This window comes from Chrysemys picta, chromosome 2 (genome assembly GCF_011386835.1).
Source record: "Chrysemys picta bellii isolate R12L10 chromosome 2, ASM1138683v2, whole genome shotgun sequence".
Classification (NCBI taxonomy): Eukaryota; Metazoa; Chordata; order Testudines; family Emydidae; genus Chrysemys; species Chrysemys picta.
This window is the reverse complement of record NC_088792.1, coordinates 4,605,543-4,624,109: the sequence shown is the minus strand read 5'-3', so window position 1 is coordinate 4,624,109 and position 18,567 is coordinate 4,605,543. Positions and strand designations below refer to the sequence as shown.

Below are 18,567 nucleotides of genomic sequence, written 5' to 3'. Positions count from 1 at the left end.
TGCCCATCACTATCCCTGTCCTGCCCCTTCCATCCCCTGGCTTCATCCCCTAATCCCAGTCCCTTTGCCCAGCCAGGCCTAATCATCCCTGCTCCAACTCTGAGTCCTGCTTCCCTCTCCCTGTATCCCCTCCCAGTTCCCCCCTCCTGGCTGCTCATCTGGTCTCTCTCCCCCTCACTTCTGGCTCCTAGGCTCATAGACTTTAAGGCAGTGGTGCCCAAACTATGGGGCATGCCCCCCTAGGGAGCACCGAGGAATGTGAGGGGGGGCACAGCAGGGGGCGGGGAGGGAGTGCCACCCAGCCCTGCTCTGCCCCCAGCTCCACTCCGGCCCTGCTCCTGGCCTCAGCCCCTGGCTGTGGTCCCAGCTGCAGTGCTTGCCATGTTCCTGGCCACAGCTCAAGGGGGTTGCGGACTGGGTAAGGGGAGGGGGAGCGTGACCAAAAAGTTTGGGGACCACTGCTTTAAGGTCAGATGGGACCATTGTGATCATCAAGTCTGACCCCCTCCTGTACATTGCAGGCCACTGAATCTCAGCCACCCACTCCTGTAATATACCCCTAACTTCTGGCTGAGTTATTGAAATCCTTAAATCATGGTTTAAAGACTTCAAGTTACAGAGAATCTGTCAGTTAAGCTAGTTTAAACCTGCCTGTGACCTATGCACCATGCTGCAGAGGAAGGCAAAAAACACCAGGGTCTCTGCCAATCTGATCCAGGGAAAAATTCCTTCCTTTCTGACCCCAAATATGGTGATCAGTTTGCCCTGAGCATGTGGGTAAGACCCACCAGGTAGCTATCGGGGAAAGAATTCGCTGTAGAACTCAGGGCTTGTCTCTACTTACGGCTAAATCAGCACTGCTGTGATCGATGCAGTGGTGTGGAGTTAGCGGGTTTGGTGAAGACAAGCTAAGTCGATGGCAGAGCACTCTCCCCTCGACTTCTGTGCTCCACCTCCCCGAGAGGCGGAAGGTAAGTTGTCAGCAGAGCATCTCCTGTCGACATAGTGCGGTGTAGACAACGCTGTAAATTGACTTAAATTACATCGACTTCAGTTACATAACTGAAGTAGTGTAACTTAGGTCGATTTACAGCTTTAGTGTAGACCAGCCCTCAGAACCTTTCCCATCTAGAGTCCAGTCTCATTCCTAGTCCCCCTCTCTAGGCTCCTCAAGCTGCTGGGGAGCTGAGCCCAGCCTTTCATACTGACCCATTTTGTTTCCTTGTATTCTTTCATCAGCTTCTCTTTATCCCTGTCTTGGCTTAGATTGTAAATTCCTCTGGAGCAGGGACTGTCTTTTTGTACAGCACCTAGCACAGTGGGGTCTTGGTCCATGACTATGGCACCTAAGCACTACAGTAATACAAATAATAGTTATCCAGTTTCAGTCTCCTTACACACTGCTTCCCTGGCTCTTTGCCCAGCCAGTCCCAGTCTCCCTCTAGTTCCTTGTCCAATCTGTTTTAGTGTTTCCCCACAGCCAACTGGCTCCCTCCATTTCACCTACTGGCTTCAAGTCCTAGGCTCCCTCCCCCAATGCTAGGCACAGTCTTTCTAGTTTCTCTTTTCCCCACTTCCAGTCCGAGTCTGACCAGACTCTTTATCCCAATCTAGTCCTTTCTCTCTCCTGGCTTTTGTTCCCTCTGCATTTAAGTCAGATGGCTGCCTGGGTGCCATGAAAGGATCATGTAGTCACAGCGCACAGAACAGACAGGCTCCCTGCTCTCAGTTCTCATGCCCGGATCCATCACCACTGGGAGCAGCTACTGAGGAAAAGACTGGCTTCACCTCTGTAGCCCTGGGCTGGAGGGAACATACTTGATCAGTCTGAAGGGATTGCTTATGTGAAGCCAGTCACACCAGGAGCACCGAGAGACTCGGGCATGCTCTGTGAGGATGGAATCTTTGGAGATTTTAGCTGTTAAATATCAAAGATACTTCTACTGAGAATGTGTGAACTGTGAGTTATCAAAGACTTAACTTGCCCATGTATGGGTGGATTTTCACCCCAATGGCAAAAGGAACATCCATGCCCCAAAGGCAACTCTCCTATCAAATTTCAAGTACCTGTTCCAAAACAGTGAGTGCTACAGTTGTTCAAAAAGGATCAACAAAACGGGTTCATTTATTTTAAAAGTCCCACCCGCATACTCCAGAATTCCCCAGTACATTCCAAATCATATTTTAAATTGTTCAAGTCCCAACAGTCCATCAGCACACCAAGACAGCTCTGGCATCTCTCACCACAATCCATTTCTCTGGGATAGGTCTGGCATCTCTCATTGCACCTCACCCCAGCCCCTCTAGCTGGACTGTTTCTCTGCTTAATTTTCAGTTTTGGAGACATCAGTGGGCTCACTTCTACATCAGCCTTCATCCTTCTCTGGTCCTCTAGCTTCAGCTCTCCACCTTGGAGAGCCTTCAGCTCTCTCCATCCACCAGTCTCTGGTCAAGAGAAATTTGTAGGTGACTCTGGCTGCCTGATCTGGCTCCACTCGGAAACTCTCATCACTTCCTTCACGGCCATCCCCTCCCTGAAGCCCTCAGCATAGTTTTCTGTTCTTGGGAACTCCCTCTCTGGGCTCAGAGTTCTAAACTCTCTTTCAGGGCATCTCCTCCATGAGGAAACTAGACAGTGGCTTGTGGACTCTCTTGCCTTTAGGGTGTTTCTCATTTGTAACTCTGAGGGATAACACCCCCCTTCTCATTACACCACACTAAGACACATCTGGATTGGAACAGGAATGGTAAGCCTGATTTAACTTAAGGGGCCAGCTATCCTGTTACATTTACATCACCTTAGAGTAAAACTTGCTGTCCAACGACAAGCTCTGGCTAGTGCAGAAGATGTCCATTCACCTCTGAGTGGTGCAAACAAGTATGAACATAATGTGGGTGTCAATTCTATACTTGATTCTCCATTTGTTTCTGATGTCAGTCAAGGTGTCCATTATGCTAGAAAGCCATGAATGATCTGGGATCCAGTTCCCTGAAAGATGTTTCTCATCTATAGGCTGCTGAAGGTCTAGTTTCTGGATCCTCCCCATTTGAACACTGTGGGCCCAATTCTCTTGTGATATGGCCCTTTGCATGGCTCAATGGGGCTGTAATTTCAGTTTAACCAGCTACCTGTTAATTTTCCTATCATAGAGGGGAATCCACTGATGATATAGAACCAGCACAACAGTTCTATGCACCCCACCCCCAACCACCATCATTGGGGAAAAAAGGCCAGAGTTCATCTTCACTCTTGCTCTTCCCAGCTGCAACAACAGATGCTGCTCTGATTTGCACAGAGGGCTGATCTGGCCCAATATATGCAAAAACAGCAAAAACTCCATTAGCCTCTCCCACTATTCCTGTGCCAGAGTTTGCCTCCCCATTGAGGGCAGGTCTTTCTTAGTGACAGGCTCCTTGTGTGTGGAACCAGTTCTCCATAACAGTCTGTCAGGTACTCCTGGGGGAATTTTGCGCCAAAAATTTAAAAATTCGGCACACTGTTTTAAAATTCTGCACATTTTTTGTCAAAATAACACTATATAATTATTCCAGTTTCAATAATTTTGGTAATTTATTTCAAAATACCTGTCAGCAACTATGTCTGTAACAATGCATACACACACAAAAATTCCCCCAGAAGTAGAGAGTTAAAGAAATCCCTACAGCAACCCAGTTCCTGTTTCTCTGCCCCTCCCCTTCAGAGCCCAGCCAGGGGGCCAAACACTCACACCCCCTCTGCCCCAGAGCCCAGCCATGGGCCCCCCCAGCCCAGACACTCTCACCACCCCCTCCAGAGCCCAGCCGCAGTCCCCCCATCCCAGACACTTACATCCCCTACCCCCCCCCAGATGCCAGCCGCGGCCCTGACACTCATACCTCTGCCCCCCAGAGCTCCGGGATCTAGAGGGAGAAACAGCCTGATGCTGGATCTCCAGCTTGCACGGAGATTCCTACCTGCCGCCGCCTCCTTCCTTCAGGGTGCGCTGGGAACTGCAGCTGCTGGGAACCCTCTAGTTCCCTCCCCTCTCCTAGGCCTTGTCTTCTATTTGTGAGCTGGGCTCTGCTGGGTCCAGCGTTCCCTAGTGGCAGCCAACATCTCTGCAGCCCATTTCTGGGGGGAGGGGAAAGGAAATTCTATGCGCACAACATTAATTTTTGCAGCATTTTTCTTCTGCATAGTAAAGTTTTAAAGCTGTATTAAGTCACTGTTCAGTTGTAAACTTTAGGAAGAACAACCATAAAGTTTTGTTCAGTTACAAACATTTCAGCGTTACGAACAATCTCCATTCCCAAGGTGTTTGTAAATCTGAGGTTCTACTGTACCCTGCTGTTCGAATAGTAGCAGAGGGGAAGCGACTATTGTCCCCAGCACATGCTATTTCCTCTGCTGTGGCTGCCTAAGCACAGCTGTAGGAGTTCAGTAGGTGACATTCATGGGTGGCGGGTATAATAGGCCAGGGGAGGCTAAGCTGCTGCCGACTCGCCAGTGGGCCGAGGTGGCCATGCCTGTTCCCTCCCTGCTTCGCCCCTTCCCCAAGGCCCCCACTGCCTGCTGTTGTTGCTGCCTGGTGTTTCTTCCTCCTCTCCATCCCTTCCCCTCTGGAAGTCCTGGAGGGGGTGGGCAGGAGGATCTCACGGCAGGTGGGCGTGGGGGGGGGTCTGGCAGGGGCGGGAGGAGGTGGGTGAGGGCCTCACGGTGGGTGATGGGGTCTGGTGGGTGGGAAGAGGTGGGGGGGCGGGTCTCACGGTGCGTGGTGGGGTCTGGCAGAAGAGTGAGGTGGTGAGTGGCGGCAGGTGGCGGGGTCTGGCGGGGGGTTAGGTGAGTGGCGGACAGGCAGGGGGTCTGGCAGGGGGTGAGGAGGCAGACTGGCTGGGGTGGGAGTCTTGCAGCGGGCAGGGGGTATGGAGGAGGCGGGAAGGTGGGGGTGGTCTGGCGGGGGTCTGAGGAGTTGGATGGAGGAGTGAGGAAGCTAGCGATAGGCAGACAGGTAGTCTGGCAGGGCGTGAGGGGGCGGGTGGGGGGGTCTGGTGGAGGAGTGAGGAGGCGAGTGACAGGCAGGCAGGGAGATTTGGTGGGGGGTGTCTGGCAGGGAAGCGAGGAGGTGAGTGGTGGGGGGGGTGAGGAAGTGAGTGAGCGGGGGGTGAGCAGGGAATCTCTTGACAGCTGGAGGGGTGAGGAGGGAAGTGGGGAGCAGTGGGGGGAGGCTGGGGGCCAGGGGCAAAGAGTTGGGACGGAGCAAACCTCCCCACCCATGGTGACATTTATGGACAACGATGATACCTTGTAGAAGAAAAATAGAATTAACTGAGGATCTTTCATCAGAGGGTGATTTTCTCCACAACAAGCACTGAGCAGAGGGCCTGATATATTTCTATTCACTTAAAAGTATGAGACTCTTGGCCTTTTCAGACTATGAGAGAGTTCTTTGCTGCTAAGGTTAGTTTTCTAAGATAGGTTGAAGTAGGGTTGCACAGTGCTTTGAAAAAGGAAAGTGCTGTAAAAGTGCTAATTATTTCACGTTTCAGTTGGTGGGTAATGAGAGAAGATGTTTGATTTGACATCTTAGAGCAGGGGTCAGCAACCTTTCAGAAGCGGTGTGCCGAGTCTTCATTATTCACTTTTATTTAAGGTTTCACGTGCTGGTAGTACATTTTAATGTTTTTTAGAAGGTCTCTCTCTATAACTATATATTATATAACTAAACTATTGTTGTATTGTAAAATAAACAAGGTTTTCAAAATGTTTAAGACGCTTCATTTAAAATTAAATTAAAATGTTGATCTTACGCCGCCAGCCCGCTGCTGGTCTGGGGTTCTGTTCACCTAGGCCGGCAGCGGGCTGAGCGGGGCCTGTGGCAGGGACCCCAGACCGGCAGTGGGCTGAGCCGCTCAGCCCGTTGCCACTCAGGGGTTCCATCTGCTGGCTCCTGCCAGCCGGGATCCCGGCTTCCAGATCCGCTCAGTCTGCTGCAGGTCTTGGGTCCCGGCCCTGCCCACATACAGTGGGTACCTACCTTCTCCCTGGTTCTGGCCCATTCTCTTCCTCTCTGTCTGCACTGAGCACAGGGAGGGGGTTGAAGGAGCAGGCTGGGGGTTGGGGTGTAGGGTCTGGCCAGGAGCTGGAATGAGGGAGGGGGCTCAGGGTTGGGGCAGGAAGTTTGGGTGTGGAGCGTTTACCTGGGCAGCTCCCATTTGGTGCGAGGGGTGCAGGAGCTCCCGTTTGGTGCTTGGGGGGGGGGAATGTGGGGGGTGCATGGGGTGTGGGGGGCCTGGGTATGTGTGGGGGTGCCAGTCAGGGCTGGAGTTATGGGGGGGTGAAGGAGTCAAGCAGAGGGCTGGGTGTGTGTGAGGGGGGTATAAGGCTCAGGGCAGAGGGCTGGGTGTGTGTGAGGGGGGTATAAGGCTCAGGGCACGGGCCTGGGGGGTGTGCGGGGCTGCAGGGCTCAGGGCAGAGGGCTGGGTGTGTGTGAGGGGGCTTAGGGCAGGGGCCTGGGGTGTGTGCCATAGGTTGCCAACCCATCTTAGAGCTTTGTAATCTTGATAAACTGAAAATGCTGCTCTGGTTTTGCTACAGGGCATTTTCCAAGTCATCTGCAATTTTTCTCATGACAACAAAGCTAGTCCCAGCCTGAACTAAATTTTGCTGTAGAGAGTATAGGCAAATTGATCTCTTCTGGTCTATTTGGATTGGTCACAAGAGATGGTTAACTATGACATTGAAATCCCAATTGGCAGATGGGGAGTATCTATGTAAACCCTTTTGGGCTTCCTTCATGATATTTGTATTAATGCTAACCTTAAGCATTTGAGAATCAGAAGTAAGGTCCCAAGAAATCACAAGATTAAAAAAAAAAAATCCCTTCTGGTTTCTGAGCTTTTAGGGTGCACGCAGGTCATGTCTTCTCCACAAACTTAAAAAAAAATGAAATCTGAGATTCTCATGTAATTATTTGACTTCAGAAGCTGGGGTTTTAAGGAAATAAAATATTGCTAAGTTTACAATAAGATCACAAGAACTGGCAACATGGAATTAGAGTACCAGAGCTAAACTAATTAAAGGGTGTTGCTTTATTTTTTCCCAGTCCTAATACATATGTCAAAAGAGCCAATTCTGCCCTTTCATTTGCAGTTGTGAAGGGGATTCCGGAATTGTGTGGTTTTGCTGTGCAGGGGTAGGTTACCCCAGGTCTGCAGAGGTCGCCCTCGCATGACATTTGCAATGGTAGTTGAGGAGGCAGAAGATCATCTGCTACATTATGTGCATTTGGTTCTTCTCCGCACTTGCATGGATGGTGGGAACCGTAAACTTACATAAGATCTGAGGCTACTCCGGCCATTAGGATAGCGTACTGCTTATGAAGTCTCTCAGCTTCTACACTTGCTTCCCAGTCTGGATATGGATGAGGGAAGAATCCTTCCCACCCCCGCCACCCGTAGCAATCTTTACCCTCCAGCTCAGTTTCTTTGGCTGAGTACTGGAGAGAACTTAGTGATTAGAAAAGGGGACTCTGAGCTAGGAGACGTAGATTCTGTTCACACCTGCAAGATTCCTTGACGAAAGCATGTATTAAAAAAAAAAAAAAAAAATTCACTACTTTTGGTTGCCCTGCATTAGATCCCCCCCCCCCCCGGCCCAATTTTCAGAAGAGTTGTGTAACTACTGTTGCAACTCAATACTAGTTGTAGGTGTTCAGCACTTCTGAAATTCAGGCCTCACTATCCAGTTGGGCATCCAAAAATAGGGGACACTTGAAAACGTGGTTCTTAACTTCTGTTTCCTCTGTCTCAGTATCCCCAGTGAGAGAAGTCAGAATGACAGCCACCACCTTTATAAAATGCTTCAAGACCGATTCAGTGTGAAGACAGTCTGTAGCTCATTCGGAAACCTCCTCTTCGTCCAGGTGAGAATAAACTGGCTGTATTGCTTTGGATGGTTGCTGAATAACATAGCTTATAGACAGTAAACTTTGTGTGTGTGCACATGGTTACATTGACAAACACAATGGAAATTGAACCTAAAGCTAATTGCCACTGCTTTTCAGACAGGCCACCTCACCAGAGTCAGCTGGGTGCTGTCTACACCAAGAGATCAGTCTAAGGGCATGTCTGCACTGTTATTACCATGGTGGCTGATGTCCACACTATCCTCCTTCTGGCGGTGGTGTGCATCTTCACGAGGAGTGCTTCCACCAACTGAAGAGGGGCTGTGTGTGGGACTGGGTGCCAGAGCTCTCAACTCTGCACAGCTCCCAGTTGGGGAACGGGCAGCTGCCTGGGGTTTCTTGCCTCCGGCAGGGAGATCCACACCTGGAAGCCAGTTGGCTGCCATGCTTCTGGTGGGGATCATGTGTGGCCACCCAAGCCAGAAGCCCAGCTTAGAGCGGAGACCCAGAAGCAGCCCAGCTGAGGAGCCAGCTTTCTTGTCAAATTCACAGCGCCAGCAGAGCCATGAAATTGACAAGACAGCCCAAAGCCAATATCTGGCTTTTAACTCGACTGACATGAGCCTTGCGCCTCTCGTGGCGGTATAGTAGGTCACTTACATCAGCGGGAGCAAGGTTGTAGTGTAGACACTGACATAGGTCAACCTAAGGCAGTTTATGTCAACCTAACTGTAGCATAGTCCAAGCCTAACTAAAGGTGTGAACTTAAACAGGGACAATCCTTCTTATTTCAATTTACATCAGGATTATTTTGGTTTAGCAGAAATCAATTAGGGACAGGTTTAAACTAAACCAAATAAGCCACTCAAACAGAAATAGAAAGTGTCCACACAGGGAGTTGCACCACCTACACTAAACTGTTTAATGAAATAGATGCAAATTTGCATGTAGACAAAGCCTAAGCTTGATAGACATGGATACTTCTGACCACTAGATGTCACTAAAGCAGAGATTTTTCAGATAACTTTGTTGTAACCATGCTCCTAAACTGAGCTAGTGAATAGTGCAAGGGTATTCATAATCATTCACTTGTGTTCAAGATAGCAGGTTGATGCTACCATCTTAGTGTCCTTTTCTCTAGACTGGGATTCGCACCAAAGTCTGAGTAATGGCTGTTCATGCAGCTACCCACATCCTTATGTGAACTGTCAAATTTTATGCATCAGTCTAGGCTCCCTGTCCAACCAGATATACCTGCCTTTTTAAAAAACAACAACAAAGTTTGTCATCCGGTCAGGAAGCAAAATATGGTATTAATCATATTCTATGATGAGCAAATTCTTAGAGCATGTAGTGCACAAGCACACATGCCAAACTACATTCAAACCAAGTGTTCACATAGGAGTAAGGAAAACAAAACAAACAAAAAAAACCCCACTGTCCACAATTACATGTCCCACAGGCTAGTTTTGTCCCATTTTATTCTTGCAACTGCTTTCAGATTCTTACTTTACAGTTGTAGTAGCTATAGAAATATGGTTTGTTTAGGTCAAGGTGATCTTATAATTTAGCCCATAGAATTAGGTCATTACTAGGGTCCTGATTTTCAGAAGTATTGAGCACCTGCATCTTCCATTGGATTTGTGGATGCTCTGCCCTTCTGAAAGTTAAACCACTGGTCTGTATTGCTTAGCAAATGGCAGATTTACAGAGGGAGATGCAGGTTTCCTGAAGTGATGGAAAGAGGGACCAAGTAGGGATCCTTGCCAGGAACAACCCCCAAATCCACCCTACTTCCAGAAACCCTCACTGATCTCTGTCCTGTAGCTCCTGAGGTGACCTCATATTACTAGTAACAGCAGGGATTTATGGAGGAGATGTAAGTGAATTCTGCAGGTTACCTAGGAGAAAACTGTCCTGGAACTAGCATAGGGAATAAAATGTTGTGGGGAGATTGGGTGATTTTTGTGGAAAGGGCCTTCTTAGCTTAGGGGAGATTAGAAGAAAAGAGCGAGTATGCATGCTGAGTGGGGAGGAAAAGCTGTGAAATGGTTTACTCTTCACTTCCTTAGTGCAGTGCATTGGACGACTTGTTAACTGTCACAGCTGTAAGGTTTCAAAACAAAAGTTGAGTCTCAACTCATCATCCCTTCAGCTTGATGCTAAACGCATGCCTGGGGCTTGATGGATTGGGCACTAATGACTTTAGCTGCAGTACAAGGTCTGTTTTCACAGGGTAAGTACAGAGATGGTCTGAGTAGTGATTGCCTTTAGATGACCACGTTTCATCTTCAAACCACCATCGTCACCCAGCTATTCTCATTAAGGGCAGTCTGGAGAAAAAAAGTTACTCATTTTCTCGTAACTGTTGTTCTTTGAGATGTGTTGCTCATGTTGATCCCAGTTAGGTGTGCGCGTACTGCGTGCAGAATCATCGGAAAGTTTTCCCCTAGCAGCATCCATCGGGTTGGCTGTGTAGCCCGCTGGAGTGGCACCACCGTGGTGCTCAATATATGACCCTGCTGACCCGGTGCCTCCTCAGTTCCTTCCTGCCAGCTACTCTGACAGAGGGGAAGGCAGGTGGGTCTGGAATGGACATGAGCAACACATCTCAAAGAGCAACAGTTCTTGGTACAAGTAACATTTTTTTCTTTGAGTACTTGCTCATTTTGATTCCACTTAGGTGACTCCCAAGCCTTACCTCAGAAGTGGGGTCGGAGTTATGGAATCACAGAGTGGAGTTCTGCTCTGCCGAAAACTGCGTCATCTCTAGTGTGCTGGGTAATGGCATAGTGAGCGGCGAAAGTGTGCATCGAGGACAACGTTGCCGCCCTGCAGATCTCTTGAATTGGCACCTGGGCCAGGAACACCATCGAGGAGGCCTGCGCCCTTGTGGAATGCGCCGTGGGTGCCAGGGCTGGAACGTTGGCCAATTCTTAACAGGTGCGGATGCAGGAGGTGATCCGCGATGAGATCCTCGGTGACAAGACCGGAAGACCTTCCATGCAGTCTACCACCGCCACAAACAGCTGGTTCGACTTTCAGAACAGCTTCGTGTGCTCGATGTAAAAGGCGAGCGCCTGTTGAACGTCCAGTGAGTGAGTCTGTTCCCAGCTGCTCGCATGAGGTTTAGGGTAAAAAATAGGCAGGAAGATCTGGTTGGAGTGAAATTGGGACACAACCTTTGGAAGGAAAGCTGGGTGAGGTCTAATCTGCAGCTTGTCCTTAAAGAAAACCACGTAGGGAGAGTTGGCGGTGAGAGCCTTAAGTTCCGAAGGCCCTCACTCCTTGCCGAAGTAATGGTGACTAGAAAGGCAACCTTCCATGATAGGAACAGAAGCGAACAAGTTGCCAGCGGTTTAAATGGGGGCCCCATCAGTTTGGAAAGAACCAGGTTGAGGTCCCAACGCAGGGATCAGCTGCCAGACCTGTGGGTACAGCCGCTCTAGACCTTTGAGGAAGCAGCCAACCATGGGGTTAATGAAAATGGAGCGCTTGGCCACTCCCGGGTGGAATGCAGAGAGAGCTGCCAAGTGCACCTTGATGGAAGAAGCTACCAGACCTTGCTGCTTAAGGTGTAACAGGTACTCCAGGATGAGACGAATGGGGGCCTGCAATGGTGGAGTACGGTCCTGGGAGCACCAGATTGCAAACCTTTTTCATTTGGCCAGATAGGTGGTCCTAGTGGAGGGCTTCCTACTACCAAGTAGGACTTTCTTAACTGACTCCAAGCACATGAGCTCCATGGGGTTTAACCATGAAGCTTCCACGCCATGAGGTAAAGAGACTGGAGGTCTGGGTGACGAAGGTGACCGTGGTCCTGGGTGATCAGGTCCGGAAGTAGCAGCAATGTGATCAGGGCATCCACCGAAAGTTCCAGGAGCGTGGTGTACCAATGCTGGTGGGGCCATGCCCGGCCACCATTATAACTGTCACCTTGTCCCTCTGGATTTTGAGCAGGACCTTGTGCACAAGTGGAAATGGTGGGAACGCGTACAGCAGATGATCCAACCAGGGGAGGAGAAATGCATCTGCAAGGGAGCCCTGGCTGTGGTTTTGAAAGGAGCAGAACCGCGGGCACTTCTTGTTGCCCCGAGTGGTGAAGAGGTCGATATGGGAGTTCCCCACCTCTGGAAAATGGCGTGAATGACATCCATCCGGATGGACCACTTGTGGTTGCGGAAGGATCTGCTGAGGTAGTCCGCCAGCTTGTTCTGTGAATCTGAGAGGTGTGTCGCCTCCAAGTGAATGGCGTGGGCTATGCAGAGCTCCCACAGCTGGAGGGCTTCCTGACATGGGGAGAGGAATGGGCCCTGCCCTGCTTGTTTATATAAAACATTGCAGTTGTGTTGTCCATCATGACTCCCACGCACTGACTCTGCAGGTGAGCCTGGAAGGTTTGGCACACTAGCCATACAGCCCTCAACTCTTTGATGTTGATGTAGAGCAAGAGCTCGTCCTGGGACCAGAGACCCTGCAGCTGAAGGTCTCCCAGATGCACGCCCCACCCCAGTGCTGACACGTCCGTTACCAGGGACAGGGAGAGCTGGGGCCTGTGGAAAGGGACTCCCTTGCACACGTCTTGCAGGTTGAGCCACCAACCGAGAGACTGGAGGACCTGCACTGGAAGGCTGACCACTAAGTCCAGACTGTCACGCCCCGGGCGATAAGCTTACGCGAGCCAAGCTTGGAGAGGTCAGATGCATCCTGGCGTGCTGAACCATGTATGGGCAAGACGCCATATGACCGAGAAGCCTCAGGCAGCCCCGTGCTGTGGTGGTGGGGTACCGTCTGAGGCCTTGTATGATCTCTGACATTGCTTGGAAGTAGGCCTCTGGCAGGAAAGCCCTGGCCCGACGCGAGTCCAGCACTGCCCCGATAAACTATCCTTTGAGTTTAACAACTTGCTCTCGTTAAGGAGAAGTCCCAGCCTGTCAAAGGTGGATCTCACAAAGTGGATCTGCACATCTACCTGATCCCTGGAGTGCCCCCGAAGCAGCCAGTCATCGAGGTACGGGTATACCTGCACCTGTCTTCGATAGTGGAAGGCTGCTACGATCAACATGCACTTGTTGAATACTGGGGAGGGAGGGGGGAGGGCTGTTGACAGGCCGAAGGGAAGGACCATGAATTGATAATGGTTGTGGTTGACCACAAACCTGAGGAACCATCCGTGAGCAGGACGTATGGATATGTGGAAGTACGCATCCTTGAGGTCGAGGGCAGAGTACCAGGAGACCATGCAGAACTTCAAATTTCTCATGAATCTGTTGAGGCCTTGCAGGTCTAGAATGGGTCTGAGACCCTCCCCCCCCCCTTGGCTTTGGGGATTAGTAAATAACGAGAGTAGAATCCCTTGCCCCATAGCTCCTGAGGAACCTCCTCCACTGCCCCTGCAGCAAGGAGTGTCTGCACCTCCTGTGCAAGGAGATGCTCGTGAGAAGGGTCCCTGAAGAGGGACAGGGAATGGGGGGGGGGGGAGAGCAGAATTGGAGAGAATATCCCACTTCTACTGTGCAAAGAACCCAGTGGTCCGTTGTTATTTGGGACCAAGGACGGTAAAAGTGGGATAAACGATTCAGGAAGCGGGGCGAGGATCCGGTCCAGTGGCTGGTATGTCATCCCTGGGCACACCTTCAAAAGGCCTGCTTAGAGCCTGAGGAAGTGCACGCCTGGCCCTGGTTAGATGAGGGCTGGGACGGGTTGCGCCTGCCGTTCCTACCACGCTTCATAGAGTAGTCCTGTCTAGGCCGTGGCTGGTTGGGGTGCTGTGAGGGCTGAGGTTTAAAGTGTTTCTGCTGAGTGGTCAGGGTATGCACCCCTAGCGACTTCAGTGTAGCCCTAGAGTCTTTAAAGCTATGCAGCTTGGAGTCAGTTTGCTACGCAAACGGGCCCGTCCCGTCAAATGGCAGGTTCTGGAGGGTCTGTTGCACCTAAGGTGGCAGCCCCAAGGCCTGGAGCCATGAGCTACGCCTCATGGCGATGCCAGTGGATAAGGTGTATGCCGCCGAGTCCGCAGCATCCAGTGAGGCCTGTACCACTGCCTTGCCCTCCTCAACAATAGCCCCAAACTCCTCCCTGGACTCTGCAGGTACCAACTTCCTGAATTTTAGCATGGAGTTCCAGGAGTTGAAGCTGTACCTGCTCAGAATTACCTGCTGGTTGGCAATCCTGAGTTTCAAACCCCTGATCGAATAGACCGTGCATCCAAAAAGGTCCAGCCGCGTGGACTCCTTTGATTTGGGAGTAGGACCCTGCTGCCCCTGCCTCTCTCGTTTGTTCACCATAGCCACCACCAACAAGCAGGGCTGTGGGTGGGTGTAGTGGTATGCATACCCCTTAGATGGGACGAAGTATTTCCTCTCCACACCCTTTGCTGTGGGAGGGATGGAAGCCAGGGGTCTGCCATTGGGTCCTTGTGTTGGCCTGGATGGTTTTATAGAGGGGTCTTCTTCTTCGGCTATCCCTTGATGCGAGAATGATGTTTGCCAAGGGGGTTCATTGGTGAGTTTTTAAGTGGCTGAGGAGCTCAATTCTTGCCCTGCAGATTTTCCCACAGAAGTGACAGATGTAATCTTGGAGGAGACATAGTTGTTGGCTGGAGTCTTGTGCCCTTTTTTCCCTCCTTTGTCGATTCTCTGTCTCATGATCACATCTGTTCTCCTCAAAGTGAGGTGTGGCTTGGTGTATGATATGGTGCCACTGCATTCTGTTCCGTGCTAAATCCTCCCACTTCATTGGGTTGATGCCTCCCTTTTTAAGATGTACTTTCAGTATGTCTTTGAAATGCTTCCGCTGCCCTCCGCAAGCCATTTTTCCCTGGCTTAACTCAGAGAAGAGTACTTCCTTCGGGAGGCATATGTATATAGTGGTCAGCCCAGTGGAGTTGGTATTTCATGACCTGCGTTTCTACACTGCTGATGTTGGCTGCAGAGAGAATGCTGATGTTAGTGCGTCGGTCTTCCCAGCTGGTCCTGAGAATCCTCCTGAGGCAGCGCTGCTGGAAAACTCCAGTCCCTTGAGATGCCGTCTGTTGGTTACCCATGTCTCACACCCATAGAGAAGGGTGGGGATGACAACTGCCTTGTAAACCAAGATCTTAGTACCTGTTTGTAGATCCCTATAATTGAATACTCGTTTGAGTAGTCTTCCAAAAGATGTGCTGGCACAGCAGATCCTGTATTTAATTTCTGTGTCAATGTTGGCTGTTTGGGAGAGGTGGCTGCCAAGGTACAGAAAATGGTCCACATTTTCCAGGGGTTCTCCGTTGATGGTGATTTGTGGAGTACAAAGACTAGTTTGTGCAAGTGAGGGCTGGTAGAGTACCTTGGTTTTCCCAGTGTTGAGAGAGACACCCAGGCTGTGATAGGCATCTGCAAAAAGATTTAGGGTGCTTTGCAGGTCGGCCTCTGTGTGTGCAAGAACGACAGTCATCTGCATACTGAAGGTCAGTGATGCCAATTCTTGTGATCTTAGATTTTGTTTCAAGACATCAAAGATTGAGGAGTTGGCCATCCATACGATACTCAGTCCCGATTCCATTAGGAAAGCGGTCGTGAATGAGAATCAGGATCACAGCAAGGTAAATAGAGAAGAGTGTTGGAGCAATGACACAGCCCTGCTTGACAACGGTGCAAATGGTGAATGGTTTGGACTCTGAACCATTGCACAAAATGGTGGCAGTCATCCCATCATGGAGTAGTCTGATGATGGAAATGAATTCTGTGGACAGCCAAACCTACACAGCACCCTCCACAGGGCATCACGATTGATAGAGTCAGAGGCCTTGGTTAGGTCGATGAATGCCATGAATAGTTCCTGGTGTTTCTCTCTGCATAATGAGGGGTAGAGCCACCCTCGATGGGCCTTCCAGGGCCAAGATGTCCACCATAGGGTCCTCCGGCTCTACTATCTCCTCGGCCTGCAGACCCATGTTGTGTGCCATTCTGCGCAGCAGGTCCTGGTGGGCGCGGTTGTCTTTGGGGGGGGCTGCTCTGAGGTGGAAGGCCCTGTTACCGGGGAGAACGACAAGGACGCCAATGGGGGTAAAGGGTCCTGATGGCCCTCCTGAACTGCTGGGTCCAATTGCCCCACCTCCACTGTGGTAGTGGTGGTTGGCTCTGGGGAAGGTAGGGGGGCCAGTGTCACCCTGGCACCCTTAGGGGTGGGGCGACTGGCCAATGCTGCTGGCACCTGCGGCTTGGACACCATGGATTGGGAGCCCTTGGATGGAGCCCCCTGGGCCTGGTGGTATGCCCAAGGGGTCCAGAATGGCCACTGCACAGGCCACGGCCCTGCACCCACCTCTGGCTTGACCTGTGCCGGCTACGTTTGGAGTACCAGGACTCCTCTTCAGAGTCCAAAGACTAAGACCGGGACCACAAAGGCCAGGGCGGTGCCGAACAGAGCTGCGCTGGAGAGCACTGCCGCGAAATGGACTGGCGTTGAGACATCAAGTGGTGTTGTGAGCGGGATCTCTGCCGTGTTGGGTACTGGTGCCTCAGTGGGGAGCGGTGCTGAGACTGGGAACGGCGCCACAAGCTAGAGCGGTGGTGGGACTCCCCTCAGGGAGTCTTCTTGCCGGTGCTGGGGACAAGTGCTGTGGAGATGCGATTGGATGCATCAACTATGCGGGCTTGCCTCAAGACAGTGCCGCACACTACGGTGCTGGAGGCTTTTCTCAAGCCGTCAGGGACCATGGTGCCGTCATGGCGATTAAGTCCCTCGTGGGCTCAAAGGTGTCCAGGGTGGATGGCAGGTCCACATCCCCCACCACCTGACTCGGAGAGCCTTAAGAGCACTGGACTCAATGGCCCCACCTTGCGGGGCCAAAGTAGATGGTGCTGGCTCCTGAACCTTCGGTGCTGGGTGCTCCTCTGTAGGATGCACCCCAGTGGCGACTTCCAGGGCGGCAGACCTCAGTGTAGGGTGTTGGTCCCTGCCCTGTTTCCTTCCAGTGCCGCTGCTGTAGCACCGGGGAGTGAGACCAGTGCCGTGCAGTCTCCACCAGCTTTGGTACCAGGGAGTAATGGTGCTAAGTCTCTCTGTGCCCATAGTCCTTTCCCAGCACCGCTTTTCTTACGGAGGCCAGAGCGCTCCGCACAGAAGAACTCGGCGCCAGATCCTGCCAGGCCGAGGCGGGCTGAGGTCTCAGAGCCGCCTCCATGAGGAGCCATTTTAAACAAAAGTCCTGCTCTTTTTAGTTCTGGGACGGAACCCGTTGCAAATCTTGCACCAGTCCATCTGCTGCGCTTCCCCTAGACACTTGAGGAAAGAGTCATGGAGGTTTCCTCAAGTGTCTAGACTTGCAGGGTTTAAATCCTTGGGATTGAGGCATGCTCGAGTCCCAAGGGGGAACAGGAAAGTTGGGGTGGGGAACTCCCCACGCTTATACACTAAGATTTACGTAACTATAAGCTATAAATTATTAAAACTATGAAAACTATATACACTGAGCTATAGAAGAACTAGGGGAGCACTTGCGAAAGCAAGACACCTCAGTTCCGACGACTGTCACAGGCGGTAAGAAGGAACTGAGGCGGCGCCGAGTCGGCAGGGTCACATATTGAGCACCATGGAGTCGAGGCGCCACTCCAGCTTCTGGCATGGAGGGACTGAATTCCATGCTGATTTTTTGCCAGTAGCAGCCTGATGTGATTAGATCTGCAACTAGTTCTTGACCAACAACAATTATTAGGAATCAGCCATGGTGAAGTGAAAGCAGCTATTAACACACACACACACACACCTCTACACCGATATAACGCTGTCCTTGGGAGCCAAAAAATCTTACCACGTTATAGGTGAAACTGCGTTATATCGAACTTGCTTTGATCCGCTGGAGTGCGCAGCCCTGCCCCCCCGGAGCACTGCTTTAACGCATTATATCCGAATTAGTGTTATATCGGGTCACGTTATATGGGGGTAGAGGTGTATATAAATCAGAATTTAAGAAATGTAGAAAATCGATAAGGGAAGCAAAAGGAGAAATCTATAGCCAGCGAGTTAAGGTCAATAAGGAGGATGGGTATTTTAGGAACAAAAAGAATCTTAGTAGTATTTGACCATTACTAGATGGGAATGGTGGAATTGTTGTTAATGCAGAAAAGGCAGAAGTCAGCAAGGTCCACTAAACTTGCATCTGAGAGTTTTTAAAGAGCAGGACCATAATATTGATTTTGAAAAAAGCCTTGGAACATGGGGAAGTTCCAGAGACTGGAAGAAAGTAAAATAATTAATGGCTGATATATAGGAACAAAGGACTAGACTGAACTTCCTGGGTCATTGAGTCCAGTACCATGCTACCACATGCCACCATGTCAAATAACCCCTTTCATAAAGTTCTATCTTAAAAATTTGGAGATGATACAGAGATTGGGGAATGGGGTAAACCTAATTAGTTTTATCAGTAATGATTTTGTTGTCGTCGTCTTCTTCTATGCATCCGAAGAAGTGGGCTGTAGTCCACGAAAGCTTATGCTCTAATAAATTTGTTAGTCTCTAAGGTGCCACAAGTACTCCTGTTCTTTTTGCGGATACAGATTAACACAGCTGCTACTCTGAAACTTTTCTTCCAGGCCATTCATAAAAATGTTAAACAGCTTGGGGCCAATAATCCATCTAAAAACTAAAAAAATAAAAGGGTAATATAATTAATACCAGTCAACATGGGTTTATAGAAAGT

General features: G+C 50.4%; 1 long non-coding RNA gene across 1 annotated transcript in view; it reads left to right on the top strand.

The window, feature by feature from the left end:
* The window catches only part of LOC122174734 (uncharacterized), a 38,620-nt gene that overhangs the window by 357 nt on the left and 19,696 nt on the right, over positions 1–18,567 (top strand). Inside the window, exon 2 of the long non-coding RNA XR_006176963.2 lies at positions 7,790–7,901. This is a non-coding gene — a long non-coding RNA (uncharacterized LOC122174734). The remainder of the gene's footprint in view (positions 1–7,789; positions 7,902–18,567) is intronic.